The sequence below is a fragment of the Nestor notabilis genome, unplaced genomic scaffold (genome assembly GCF_000696875.1).
Source record: "Nestor notabilis isolate BGI_N333 unplaced genomic scaffold, ASM69687v1 scaffold267, whole genome shotgun sequence".
NCBI lineage: Eukaryota > Metazoa > Chordata > Aves > Psittaciformes > Psittacidae > Nestor > Nestor notabilis.
This window is the reverse complement of record NW_009934887.1, coordinates 215,175-229,652: the sequence shown is the minus strand read 5'-3', so window position 1 is coordinate 229,652 and position 14,478 is coordinate 215,175. Positions and strand designations below refer to the sequence as shown.

General features: G+C 38.1%; 1 protein-coding gene across 1 annotated transcript in view; it reads left to right on the top strand.

The window, feature by feature from the left end:
* The window catches only part of SATB1 (SATB homeobox 1), a 73,572-nt gene that overhangs the window by 9,963 nt on the left and 49,131 nt on the right, over positions 1-14,478 (top strand). The gene's annotated exons all lie outside the window — the stretch shown is intronic.

The following is a 14,478-nucleotide window of genomic DNA, read 5'->3' as shown; positions in this document are numbered from 1 at the left end:
AGGGAAAGGAGAAAGGAAATTAAGGAAGTCAGGGTATTTTTATGGGGATTTTATTTCTCTTGCTCGCAATATCTGAGTCTTTGCCTCTGAAAGACTTCAGTTAATCTATAAAGGACTACTCTTTGTCGGTCTTTCCAGCGGATATATTAGCAGTCTGTTTTCCCATCGCTTTTTTTCCCCTATGGTTAGATTGTTTTCAGTGATGTGTCTCCAATGTAGGAAGTTTTGAAGTGGAAATAATCAAAATTATCTTCACTGGTTGCAAACCATCCCAGTAATATGTCTGCAAAGTTATCCTGAATGTACCTACTATAAAAGCATGTGAGCTTTTGCACTCCTGGCTTATGGAAGCTGCAGATAATTTGGGATTTTTCTCCATTTTAATAGTGTTAGTTTGTACTTGATACTGATGGAAAGCAAGTAAATTCTATCGAGACAGAATATTTAATTGCTATTTGGACATTATGTTTCCCATAGCAGCTTCTGTATATAGGTACATGATGCAATGATAAAACAGAGAAAAGTTTTTAAAAGTAATACTTCGCTAAAGACAGTATCATGGTAGTGGAGAAAATTAAATCATTGCACTCTTTTAAAAAGTTGGTTTTTAAACTATGCTGGATTTTTATATAATAATTTTAATGGACAAAAACCATTTTGCCTAATAACAGCTCTTGATGTTAGCAGTCGAGATCACCAAAACCGCAGAACACAGAACTCTGATTTTGAGCTGTTTGTTTACTGTTTTGCACTAAAAGAATATACTTAAAGCCATCAGCTTATTTCGGTTGTTTAAAGGATGCTTATTACTTTTGTCATCTCAATCTTCACTAGCGCTGTGGTAGTTGGGTTGCAAGAATTTAAATAGCTTCTGCTTTTCTTCTTTCTTCAAAGACCAAATCACATTAAGCTTAAAATACATTTGTTTATTCTTAACTTTTGGAAAAAAACAGCTGTTACAGTGGTTGATCAAGAGCCCATCAGTCAGTTTAGATATTCCCATTTTCGTCCGGCAGCTTGAGGGAGGACGTGTTGATCTGACGGTGTTCTTTTCACAGGACTGAATTAAGCTGAATGCTTCCCATATTTGCTTAACTAATAACTTACTGTATATCACTTATATGGAAAGGACACTGATTTAAGAGTGTCTGTGTTTTATTAAACATGTTAGTTTGTGAATTGCCATGCAGTGGTGTGCTGCTGCACAAGAGGTGAGAAGTAAGAGCAAGGCAGAGGTCAGGAGGCAATGTTTCCTTAGAGGATCCATCAAAATGCCAGCATGGGAGATTCTTGTAAGAGCAGAGAAGTGGTGTCTCCTGTTATGTACTTCCATGGGCATAGGTAATGGTATATGAAGTGCTTCATCACAAATGCAAACTAATGCAGTGACACTGTACCATAACTTATTAACACTGTTATGCGTATAATTTATTAACCACAGAAAAATGACTCAAAGTGGAAATGAGAGTAGTTATTGTTTTCTGTCACTGTCATTAGCAGTGCTCTATTTTGTGTAGGTACAGAAGGATTTGTTGTAAAGTATTTAAGTTTCTGTGCTCAATGCATAGCATCTCTGAAACCCCATCTAACCAGGGAAAACTGAGAGTCATCATTGTCACTTAGATTTTACTGTATTTTCTTAATTAATCTTGTATTTTGTGTATTAAAAATTTTGTCTGTATTTATTCAGAATACTGATATTCTATGTACTGTAAAAAAAAAAAGCCAAGCAAACTATTTTTATAGCGCAGATATATTTAATAGCTTGAAAATACGTGAGCAAACAAACTTGGAGATCCAGTTTGTCTTAATTATAGTCTTGAAAACTTAACAGCATCATCTACTTAGGTGGGTTTTCTCTTCTTCCCCCTTCACCCCCATTTGCTTTCTTGTCCAGCTAAAACCGTAGGGCATACAGGTATGAAGTCTTCATACCTTCCTTGGTAAAATACCAATGTGGCTTTGCTCTCAGTAGGAGAGCTAAAACATGGTCTCATTTGAACCTACTGTAATTGTCTCGCTCTGTGGGTGCTGTGACCACACCTGAAGGCCAGGTTTGTCGCTTGGTGTATGAGCCCATTTCACAGGATATCACCATTGACTTGACTTGAAGTACTCGGGATGGACCAGAGCAAATGTATGGCTCTGAACTGCTGTGGAACTGCAAGCATCTATCCAGAGGTTTTAGTCTCAAATTTTTGGTATTAAGTAGGCAAGGTAAAAGGATGCTGCAATTTTGTATGGAAAAGCCAAGCTTGTTCTGAATAATATGCTGCAGTGTGTATTTTCATGCTTTACCTTGGGTTAGCAGGTTTCGTTGCTAGAGAAGAGCAGCATACACAGACGCCAGGTGAAGGGCTTTTCGCATTTGATATGGCACAGCTCACTTCATTTCTGCTTCCTTTCCAGACCTCTTTTGTTGGGGAAGGCAACTTGGAATTTAATTTAGCGCTCAATTTTGGGCTATCTTGTGCATTCCATTAAATTGGTGCATCTCGCGAGTGGCCTAGATCTCATTTCCCTCTTGTTTTGGCTCTCCAGTCTCCAAAGGGCTGTAAAGAAATTGTTCTACCATCAATTCTTATTTCCAACCCCTTGCACAGAAGCTCTATTCTACCTTGGTCTGTTGGGAGCTGCTCTAAAGTGATCAGGCAGGCAGGCCTATTGCATTTATTTATTTAATGTTAGTCTTTCCATCTCTCTACTCAGCCTTAATGCTAGAATTTTTATACTCTACAGTTTTGCTCTATTTTGGTTTTTAGTGCAGAAGTCTCTCATTACTTTCACAGTTAAAATAACTGAAATATTACAGACTGTATTTATACTGGTATTAATAAGGTTTTTTGTTTGTTTTGTCCTTATTAAATTATTGTCTCTTTCTCCCTGTGAAAATGTGTGTGTGTGTGTATATATATATATATACACATATATATATACACACACACATATAGTTAGATAACCTTTTATGAGGGAGAGGAGAACATGGGCTATCAGCCTGAGAAAAGACTGGGAATTCTTTTAATAATTCTGGAACAAACTCATTGTATGCTTTTGAACATTTAGATGTACCCCTTATCTTGAGTTTCTGTAATCTTTTCCGTGAAAAGAAGTCACTTACCAAACGAAGAGATTGTAGAGATGAATTAGTATCTGGGCACCACTTTGAAAATATGGCAGTGATCAAATGATACTGACTTTTCTACTGGTATTACCTTGCCTAACTTTTTTTCTACAAAAAGATTTTTTTAAATGACTGTTGTTAGTATTCGCAAACAGGCATTTTATCAGACCCGTTGCAAGACCACTTCTGAAGCAAGGCATTTTTTCTCTTTCCTTATAGTGTCCTGAATTGAGAAAGTGGGTGATTTTTTGTTTTGGTTTGGTTTTTGCCTTTGATCGTCCTTTGAAGCTGCTTGTATATGTACAACCAATAGTCAGTGCATTATAGATGAGAAATTCCAGGCCTGATGTGTAGTAGAATCTCAAATCTCATGGGGTTTATTTATTTATTTATTTATTAAATATTTTGTAGGGGACATGAAATATTTCCATGTGATATATCCAGAGACTGTGATACTTATGGACATAGTCATTTACAGACATTCCATTACTGTTTAATTTATTAGGATATTTGTGTGTGCCTACATACCCCGACCCCTCTTCCATGCCTGTAATGTGTTTTACATAAGTTTGCTCCTGATGAAGAGGGAATAGCTTTTTTTCAGATAGAGGGATATACCCTTGAATTCCATGAAATGTATGTGCACACAGAACAAGTGCTGGTAGGATACCGAAGTCTGAATAGTTTTGCACTTGTGATAAATATAGCTATCCTGATTGCATTTTGATCAAACTTCTGTGCTGTTGTGCATGGCTGTCTGCATCTGACATGGGCACCATATAGATCATATACTTTCCTTTCTGTTCAGATACCCTGGCCAGAATTTGCATGCTGTTTTATTCAGACATCGTGCTGACTTCATATGATTTGGCAGAGATGCCAGACAGAAAGCTTGCTCAGAACATCAGTGTTTCTCAGTTCACCTGATCTGAAGGCACCTGGCATCATAGCAAATAAGCGGCATGATAGAAATCCTCTCGCATTTTCTCACTGCTGTTCTGACCACCCCACCTCCAAAATCCTAACAAAAACAAACAAAAAAAAGGCTGCATTTGCTAAAATTAAGAATTCCAGGCCTATAAATAACCAAAGAATGAGCTATTAAGAGTTGCCAAAATACGTACTTTTTATGAGCAATTTTTAATTCATGGTTTACAAAACTGAAAGGTGGTTGGTTGGTTTTTTTTCTTCCTACCTTCGCCTTTCAATTTTACCTGCCTAGACCTGAGGTGAAGTCCTTAGATTTCTTTGTTGCTTGTGATTCTCTTCTATCCTTCTCTCCTCTTCCTCCCCTCCCCCAGTAATTAATAACCTAAGTAAGGAATGCAGCTCCTTTTTCTGTAACTTAGAAGTTACTATACTTTAGATTTTAAGATGTCATTAATTATTTCAGGGAAGTAAATCCTTGAGGGCCTGGACTCAGGTTTTGGCAGGCAAGGCCTATCAACCCACCCCTCAGTCGCTTAAGAGCATTCACTCTGATGTCTCTTCACGCTGATGTGGCATCTAGATTTTTAAAACTCTTTCAATTAACTATTACAATTTGTGCCCATGATTTTTAGTCATCCAGGTAGGACAGGCAGTACAGAGCCTATTGCTGATGGGATGGGGAAGATGAAATGCGTATGTTGGTAGAGCTGCGTGAGGACGTTCGCAGGACACTCAACCTTTCGATTGCTTGATCTTTTGATCAGTGATTTATGTTCTTTAGATGCATCTAAGTACTCTTAGTGTTAAATCTATGTCAATCTACAATGGTTTTATCTGGACAGCACCCTGTTAAAAGAGAAAATACATGGCTATTTCTTTCTGCCTCTTCATTAGAATTAACATTAAAATGAGGATGTCAAGAATCCCTTTCCAAAACAGTTATGGGAGCTGGACTTATTGTGGGGAGAACAGCAGTGTACCTTGCTTCTCCAATAAATGCAGTCTCTGATTTTAGAGGACTCTCTAAAGTGTCAGCGGGTATGTGTGCTGTCATGAGGTCTTGTATTTCTGCTTCTGAAAAAGTGGAGGAGAGTCCAATTCATTTCTTATTTTTTTCTTATACTCCTAAATTCAGCTGTATGGAGATCCAGGCAGCTGTCTTCCGCCAGGCTTTCCTGTGAACAAAGTACAAAATTCATGTGGTTTAAGGGAATAACAATTTTGGGACTGTGTTCCCCACTTTGTGTGTTAACCACTTGGGATTGTATCTCAGCAATTTTGGGAACTGTGTCATGTGAATGGTTATCTGCATTATATGGACTTCAAGCTTTAGGGAAGTGACAGAATAAAAAAGGAACACAGCACATTTTCTTCTGATATGTTTTCCTCCTAAAATGTGCACGTGTTGTAGAACTGAGCCCTACCTGACTTCTGTTTTCACTCAGTGGTCCTGAAATGTTACATAGACTGACTCACATTTTAAATACTTGTGGTGATGTTCTTATATATAACCATGCTTTTATTTTTTTCCCCCCCTTTTTACATTAGAGGCAGTCACGTAATTCACTACTACAAAATTCTGTATTTATTCAGTTTCTCACATGCTTCTTAACACAGTCATGGCCGAGTGCAGACCCTGATTATTATTTTTTTTATCCCCCATAACTTTATTAGAGGGTTAACAAGCAACTCCTCCAATGTTCTTTAAAGCAAGATTGCAAATAAGTCTTTTTTTCTCGTCTTATTGGCAAATTGTTGGCTGCAGAGTACTGCACAAGTATAAACAACATGAGAGATCCTTTAACATAACATGAGAGAGCCTTTAGTCGCTTTGCTCCCTAGCTTTGGAACTCATTGCCAATTGAAGTAAGGAAAGCTCTGGCTGTTGGGACTTTTAAATCTAGACTTAAAAGTTATTTGTTCTGTTTAGCATTTTTAAAATTATTCTGTTAGGAATTGTATGTGCTTCAGTTTTAATTTTAACTCATAATGATTGTAAAGCACCCTGGGATGCTTGCATGAAGGGCGCTACAGAAACCCAAGATTGTATTGTACTGTGTTGTAATGTATTGTATTATTACATGGTGCTGGAGTTGGACCACGGACAATTCATATAGAAAGCGTTTGAATACTTAGCTAAAGATAAGGAGTGTGTGTGTGTGGGTACTCTCTCTTCTTGCTTCTTTTCCCCTTTTCTGTCAGTTATTTTATTAAACTAAATTAACATGGCAGTTATTCCCTAAGAAATGCCAGCATAATTTACTGCTGCAGAGGGGCTCAAAATGTAAACCAGATGATAAACTAAAAATAAAAAAGTCCACATTAAGATTTAATTGCACTTCCCTTTCTATATTACGTTCTTATGTAAAATACATTACAAAACAGTACTTTCTTTATCACTTCCTTCACTTTTAACTGAATTTCATTAACAATAAAGAAATACATTGTCTCTGTTTCAGTAATGTCACTTGACAGTTAATCCGTTAACTTGATGTACATGTCTTTAAGATTTTTTTCATTATTTTTTATTATTTTTATTTTTTTTTTACAAAGAACATGATAGCACTGACTGGAGCCAAGTATTGCACAATCATGTGATTTGCAAGTTTCCCAGCTCGCAGCTTTGCCAGTGCAGGTCAATTCACACCTGCCACACTTATGCCATTCTGGTCCTCATGTTGCTTTTCCTCAGTGATTGTCAGAGGTAGAGAGAGTTGTGCATGCGGCTCCTTCCTTCCCCCTCCCTCCTCGCTCCAAATGTGTGGTAAACCCTGTGCATTGGAAGTGTCTGCTCAGGAATTAAATGGAGTTTAATTTCTGTCCATTAGGAAGCTGCTATCCACATCACCAATTAAGCCTTCTATTTAAAGGGTGAGGAGATATGTATGTCTACGTCTTAATCACTGCTGCGACTGGTTTGCAGAGACCTTCCCTGACTGGTTCAGTTATTGCTAGCAGTGGTGGGAGGCACAGAGATCAGCGAGATTATAAAACCTACCCAAAAGCTGAGCAAATTCTGTAGGTGCTGTAGCGTCACTGTCAGCAGATTTAAAGCTGAGGTATGCCTGTGTTAGGGGACGCAGGGGTGTAGGCATAAAGATGCATTGGAGAAAATGACTTGAACTGGTAGTAATTTTTTACCTGACAGGATTGAAAGCAAAGTAGGACCCAGTTACTGAGAGGCAATGCTAAGAGATGAGCAACTTTCACCTTGTCAGACCAGACTCATTGCATGTCTTTGCTGTAATCATAACTTAGAAAGAGGTGCATTTCTCAAACAGGCTCCGAGGAAAACTCTCAAAGCTTGCTCCCTCCCCCACACTTTTTAAAAAATTTTTAATTAATAATTAGGTTCTTCCTTTTTATTTTCAAGAAACATGGTAGAAAAACCTAAGGCGGGGGTGAGCTTTGTGTCTCTTTCCTTGGACACTTCTCTATGAACAGCACAAATAGTATCAGATTCCTCTGGTGCCTTGCAGCGACCGAAAGACAGGTTTTTCAGGACAGCAGCAACCTCAGACCTGCCTTTCTCCAAGCCATGGGATAAACTTCTCAAAAGGGAAGAGTTCCATTCCCCAGGGGTGGGAACAGATAAAAGGTTCTACTCATATACACCTGTCTCAATTATTTTTATTTTATTAGTTAAGGTCTGAGTTTTCCTATGCTGAGAATTGCAGTTCTTCTGTAAGCTTGCACAGTGCTGAAGCATAACCTGTGTCTGGCTGTGCCACCTTTCCAAAGGATTTGTTACTTTTTAGCAAACTGTCATGGAGAAGGATGAGTTTTGTGATGAGGAAAAACTGAGCACACGAGAAAGACAGTAGTGTCAATGGCCTTCCCAGACATGGAGAGGAGATTTCAGCTCTCTAAGTGTACCTAGTGGTATTTTTTTCTTTGAGTCAGTATATCTAGACTCTTTCAGCATTTTGGGTGGTTCTCTGTGTGTGTGTATATATACATGACAATAAAATCTTACCAAAATATATTTTCCAGCTAGTATGTCCCCAAGCTCCTAAAGCTGTGTTCCTTATTCTGCACTTTTGTTAAGGATGAGCTTTGTGTGCTAAACCTAATCTAGCTACATTTTTTTTAATTTATATATTTTAATATAAGGGGTAACTAAGAAAAAAATTTTTAATAAGTAGACCCTCAAAGTGCATGTGCAGATTCCACATGGAAAGCTAGCTGGAATGTTTCTCTTTTGACTTGCCTCCACTGAATCAGGCATATTTTATGAGTTCTTCAGAGCATTTCTAGTTTTCACAAGCTCTTCTCAGTGAAAGGCAGCAACACACAGGCAAAACTAGTGTCTTGGCTAACACAGCAGCTTCATATGTCTTTACTTAGCAGAAGTTAAGAATCCATAGCAAATTTCATACTATAACTGATTTTTCTCCTGACAAATTTTTACATTTTTCTCAGGACAGAAAGTAGTTTATTATTTATGGGCTTTTAGCAGCATAAATATCCTCATAGAATTTGGATCTATATGATTAAGAATAGTCAGATGTACAGGTGGCTCATAAAGAGGCACATGGCCTGAAACAATAAATCTGGCACTTAACCATTTGAACAAAGGAGAGGCAAGGGATGTTACATTTGGCATAGAGGGTATTTAAGCGAGCAATCAGAGGCATGAGTAGAGGCACCAACTAGGAGCAGAAATCAATGAAGTTCAAACTAAAAGCTAGTCATACATTTAAAAAAAGATACACAGCTACTGACAGAGATTACCATGGGATGTGGTGAAAGATCGAGCTCAAGAAGTCTTCAGATCAATATCAGATGTTTGCTCTAGCTCAGCCACAGGTAACTTGGCTCAATTCAGAAATTGCTAGATGAACTTCTAGGGTCTCTTTTCATGTAGAGTCCAAATCTGTGCTTAAAATGGTCTCTTTTGGCTTGAAAATTCTACAAAAATTGTGTAGGAAAAGGGATCAAAGAAAAGGCTTATCCTAAACACCAAAAGAAATTCAGCAAGACAACTGTTGGTGTTACTGAGTCTGATGATTTCTTGTCTGGACATTGTGCCTTAGGGCTCAACTTCATGCCAGACATCTGATGCTTTGCCTAGCAGAACAGTGGAATCCGAGAAGAGACTTGCTGAAAATCATGTCCTATTTCCCAGCAAGGAAATCTTCCTTAACGTGATGGATAACACTAAGCAATTTTGAGGAGCCTTTTACAAAACCTGTAGAGAAAACAACCATTGAGGCTAGTTAAAGATGAGTGATTATCGACGTCTGTATCAAGAGAATGTACATACTTCAGTTTTGTGGAAAAGGTTTACGTGCCCAAAGCTGAATTTAATGCATTAATAGATCTAAAACATCCTCTAAAATAATTTGCAGTAGGATATAATTTGGAAGCATGTGAATTAGGATTAGCATTCCCAGATAGGAAACAAGTCAGAAGCACTCTGACCTGGAACAGAGTAGTTGGAAATAAAAGCAATCCACCTGAGAGGAAGGCTGATGGTGTCTCTTACTGCAGATTTTCACCAGATCGGTCTTTGAGACCTCCAAGGCCTCACTTACCCCAGTTTCTTTTCTGTAAAAGAAATGCTGGTTTGCCCTGTCCATACACATTGTGCACTGTCTGGATTGTCCTCCTGGGCTCCAGCTTCCTCTAGTCTCATTCCTTGCATCCCAAGGAGAAGAGGTGAGTGTAGGCATGAGGCTTCACATAGTGAATTGCCTCACATACGAGCAGCAGCAGCCTGGAGAGGGACTGAGGACCCTGTCTTCACATTATGGAACATACCTTGGAGTAGCTTCGCCCTGGTCCAGCTGCGGTTGGAGCATGGCTTTTGGATTAGGTTTTCATCCAGCAGAAATTCTGCCTGTATGCCCCAAAATAGCTTTGCAGTGGGCACCAAAGTGGGAGCAATGGAAGGAGCCTTTGAAAACATGCATTCCCAATTCAAGCTAAAAGAGCAGTTTAAAGCAATTTAGTTACTTCATAATAGCTTTTTCAAACAGATTCCTGGCTAAAATGGATAGTGCTTTCCTTACCCTGTGGAGCTCTCAGGTTTCAGAGCTCTTCTGGCAAAGATACTTGCAGAATCAAAATCTTAGGGTGTAATAATTCATCCCTCAAAATATAGAACCATTTTCATTCCATGAAAAAAATGAGAGTTAACTTATTAAATACTGATTATGTTGCATTTTATATTTTATCCAGGTTGATTTTAGGAGAGCTTTAGCCAGGGCTTTTAATATTAAGTACCTACCATTTACAAATAATGTGCAATAAAAATCAGGATTCTTAAAGAGATTCATGTTGGACATCTGTCAATGAATACAAAAATGTGTTATGTCTCCTTATCTTTTATAGGTTGAGGTTGTGACTTCTTTTTCTTTCTTTTTTTTAAGTCTGAGGCACTATGCCATGAAGCTTGTGAAGCAGTTACGAAGTTCTTCAAATCTGAATTAACATTTCCCACCTACCTATCTTTCTCTCTTTTAAGCTTTTAACCTTTGTAGATATAAGACTAGTATCTTGGGAAGCAGCTTTTTATTTGAGCTTTTTTTATATCCATCAGTGGGAGATGCTTGGAAAACATTGGGAGAATGCTGCTCTGTCATGCAGCAACTGGGAATTTACATTACAAAATGGTAAAAATAGTGCAAGGATCAGTTCCTTCAGATGCTGAATCCTCATTTCTGATTTTCAAATCTTCTTGTGTGTGGGTATATTCCTGTACATGCATAAGTATATGTATGTATGATTTGGGTTCTTTTTGGTTTATATGTTTTCTCATTACAGTCAATGTTTTATGTTTACATTAATATGTACATTTATAATATTTAAAGACAGCATAAGGCAGAAAAAGAGGAGGAGATAATTTAGGCTTTACAAGGATATGAGAAAGGAGGAAAGACATGGTCATGTATTGGCAGAAAAGCTTGTGTTGTCATTTTAAGTCTGCCTTTAGGCAGTTTTAATTTATATGACCAGCATTTAACGTGCAGATCCTTACTTCTTCTGACCCTGGCAACAGTATGGAGGTCAGATAGCCATCCAAGTGCAATGCCAAAGGCACAAACAAAAGTTTTTTTCTTCTCCGTCTATCTGTGGGTTTTTCACTTATCCTACATGTTTATAGGGCATATGACGACAAATTCCATTGCATTACTTGCTATAGTTCAAGGTAATGGACCAAGGAATTTAACATAATTCTTCATACGCAATTAAACTGTCCATTTCATGATTCCTTGTCCAAAAAACAGCTAGTGGCTGGATATATTTAGGCTGCTTTTATTCAGAGCGGCAGATACTAATTCTCTGCCATGCCAGAACACTAGGAACAACATTTTGCCCTGGTTGAGTTTTTGCAGTACGTGGGCTGGCGTAGGCTCAGGCAGGCTAAAATCTTTTGATTTGGGGATAATCTTGTGTTATCCGGTTGGGGCTTGAATGTTCCCTTCTCATTTGAAAAATGTTAATGTAGAGCCTCCTTGGAAATAAGCACTCCGAAGAGTATGGCTTGTATTAAAACTGATGCTTGCAATTTCAACACAAACAAAAGCCACTGATAGTGGCTAGGATTGGGGAAACAAAGTTCCTCTGTCCTTTATGAAAAGATTCCCCCACACTCCCCCTCCCCAATCTTTAAGTTCTGTTCTGTTCTGCAACTTTATCACCATTCAAACTAGGCCAAGGGACAAAGACTTGTAAGGGTTGTAGCATTGAAACATGCTACCCTGCTGGTGTCTAGGGATGTAAAGTGGAGGATTCATGGAAGAGAAAATAGAATAGAGCCTTAAAAGTTAGGCTTTAAAAAATGGAGCCAGTAGTTTGACAGATTGTTCAGTAAATGTTCATTTTATTGAGAATTATAAAAAAGGTGCTTAACGCCTCTGTGCCATTAATATAATACATTAAAAGGTTACTGTCAAGATTAGTGTCTCAGTTCTGAAAATTGACTGTAGGGTTTATGGGCAGCACTGTTCATACTTTGCTTGGAAGATGAGGTATCTTCTACTTACCACTTGACAAAACCATTATGTTGTTACAAGGCTTTATACTGAAAAACTTGATAAATAGTAAAACATAAATAAAATCTCATTTGAAAAGCAGGAGAATAGTTGCTGTCTGTCTTACAGCCAGATTTAGCAGATGCGGGTTTGAATGTAAAACAGTTGTGAAAATAGCCAATGTCAAACTAGTGCAAAATTAAACTTGTGGGGTGTTCTGTTTTCAGTATCTGTTATTGTTGAAGTACTCCATTTCAAAAGCATGCATTCCTTCCTACAGAAAAAAAATCAGATTCCTTAGTTGAAATTAATTAGCATTCAGAAACCAGATAGCATGTTTTTGGGTATTCATGAGATCTCTGTTTGAAAAAATGTTTTTAACTTGTAGAAATGTGTTGCAACACACAGATGGGAAGAAAAAGAAAAAAAAATGTCTTTAGCAAGCACTGTGTGTAAAAGGAATATTACATTTTGCACGCTCCTGATTACCCTGTGTAAACAGTTTTTGACATCTGTCTTTATAGTTTTCGAGGAGAGGAAGACTTTGTTAAAAGAACCATTTTTATACAGCAGTCACCATTTCAGTCTTGCTTTACCTGTATTATGAAAGCAGATGGTCTGCATGTCTTTTGAATATTTATAACTATCAAAAACAATCTCTTGCTATTCACCCTTAGGCTTATGAGATGTCAGGACTGTTCTGGTTGAAAAAAAATCATCTTGGGTGTTTACAGAAAGAGGATTACATTAAGCTGAAATGACTATACATTTTCCAGTTTAATATTTGTCCATCAGCTGTTTAATCGTATTTAGATAATTGTGTAAATAAGTTGTTGCAGCCCTTGCCCCTTCCACCAAGCAGGCTTGAAGCTTTAAACACCAGTGAATGAGTTGCAAAAAAGCTTGGATTTTTTTTTTCCTAGTTAAACAACCTGGAAGGCCTATATAAGTTTTGGTTACAGTGCTCCTTTTGCGGGAAATGTTTCATTTGCAAAGGAATCCCCAATATCTAATTCAGCAGAGTTGTTTTAGGAAGCTGCTGTGTCTGTTACTCTCTGCTAAGTCTGTTCGCATGTATTTGTTCTGTGTAAATACTGCAGCCCAACTACCCCTTCATGAGGCATGAAAACAACCTAATTCTGCCCATATAAAAATAATTTTAAGGTTATTTAGGGGAAATTTTGGGACTGTGGGGGTTAAAAGCTTTTTTGACTGGAAGCTGAGCAATCACTGATAACAGATTTTGCTGTGGTTGGTTGATTTGGCAGAAAAGCATGAACAGTTTTGGTTTAGATGATTGAATTAACCTGATTAACATTGTTTTTGTTGTTTTGCAAAAAGGACAACAGTATACTTTTAGCAATGATCGGACAATACTTCACCTGGTTGGAGAGCAGTGTTAGAGGCAATGACTCAGAAATGCCTCCCTTGTAGCACCTGCAGCAGTGGCTGCACTGACCAGCCGGCCCAAAAGGCTCGGGTCCTTCCTGTGTCTTGCAGGATGCACCTTGCGTTAGAATCTGGCACGATACGAAAGGTGTCTGATGCTACCTTTTTATCAGGTTTTATTTGATGGGCATATGAAAAGAGTTCTGGTTGAGATTGAAGATATTTCCCCAGGGAGTTCCCCAACTTCTTTGAAAAATGATGGTGTCTGGTTTTCAAATCTCCGGTATTTAATCTTCCTGAAAGAATGGGATTTGGTTCAAACTGCACTGGGTGAACCTCATCTGAACTTCAGAACGAATTCTACCCCTACCTCCACACAGTTGTTGGATGCCTAATTATAATTAACTTATTTGGCTAAAAAAAGAGCACTTGGGCTGCAGCAGATGGTATAATTCCAGAATAGTGGGATTTCTGTGAAGGTGGCACCATTTCAGATGCGATCTCCTGATTCTCAGAACAGGACTGCAAGTGACATGGTTCGGGCGGGGGAGGGATGGAGAGAGGGGAAAGACAGAAGTTTGGGATCTTGAAGTCTCGCAACTTACTTTCAAGTATAAACTTCTGGGCAATAACGTTAAGAATGCAGATCCTGTGGCCACGTTTTGTGTTCTATCCATTTTCTTTGTGACGTGTGAAAAAGAAATCAGATTATGAATGATGAATGTGATGCATTTGAAGATTTGTATGATATATTTCTATTTGTCATCCCTCTACATGGAAAGCATCTGCCTCTGTGCCTCACAGATAAGGAATGCCTATGTACAGTAGTACCTGAAAATGATGTGCTTCAAATACAATCATTTTCAATTTGATTATTGATAAGTGTAAGCCAAGACATGGGAACTCCTCTCGTGTAATGACCCAGGAAATAAGAAAAATTTCACTATGTCTTCAGTCTAGATCATGGATCTCTGAAGACCCCTAAGTCATAGGATTAATCTTCAGGTTTAGGCCCTAAGCACAGTGGTCATTCGTATATGTGGATTGCCATTAAAACAT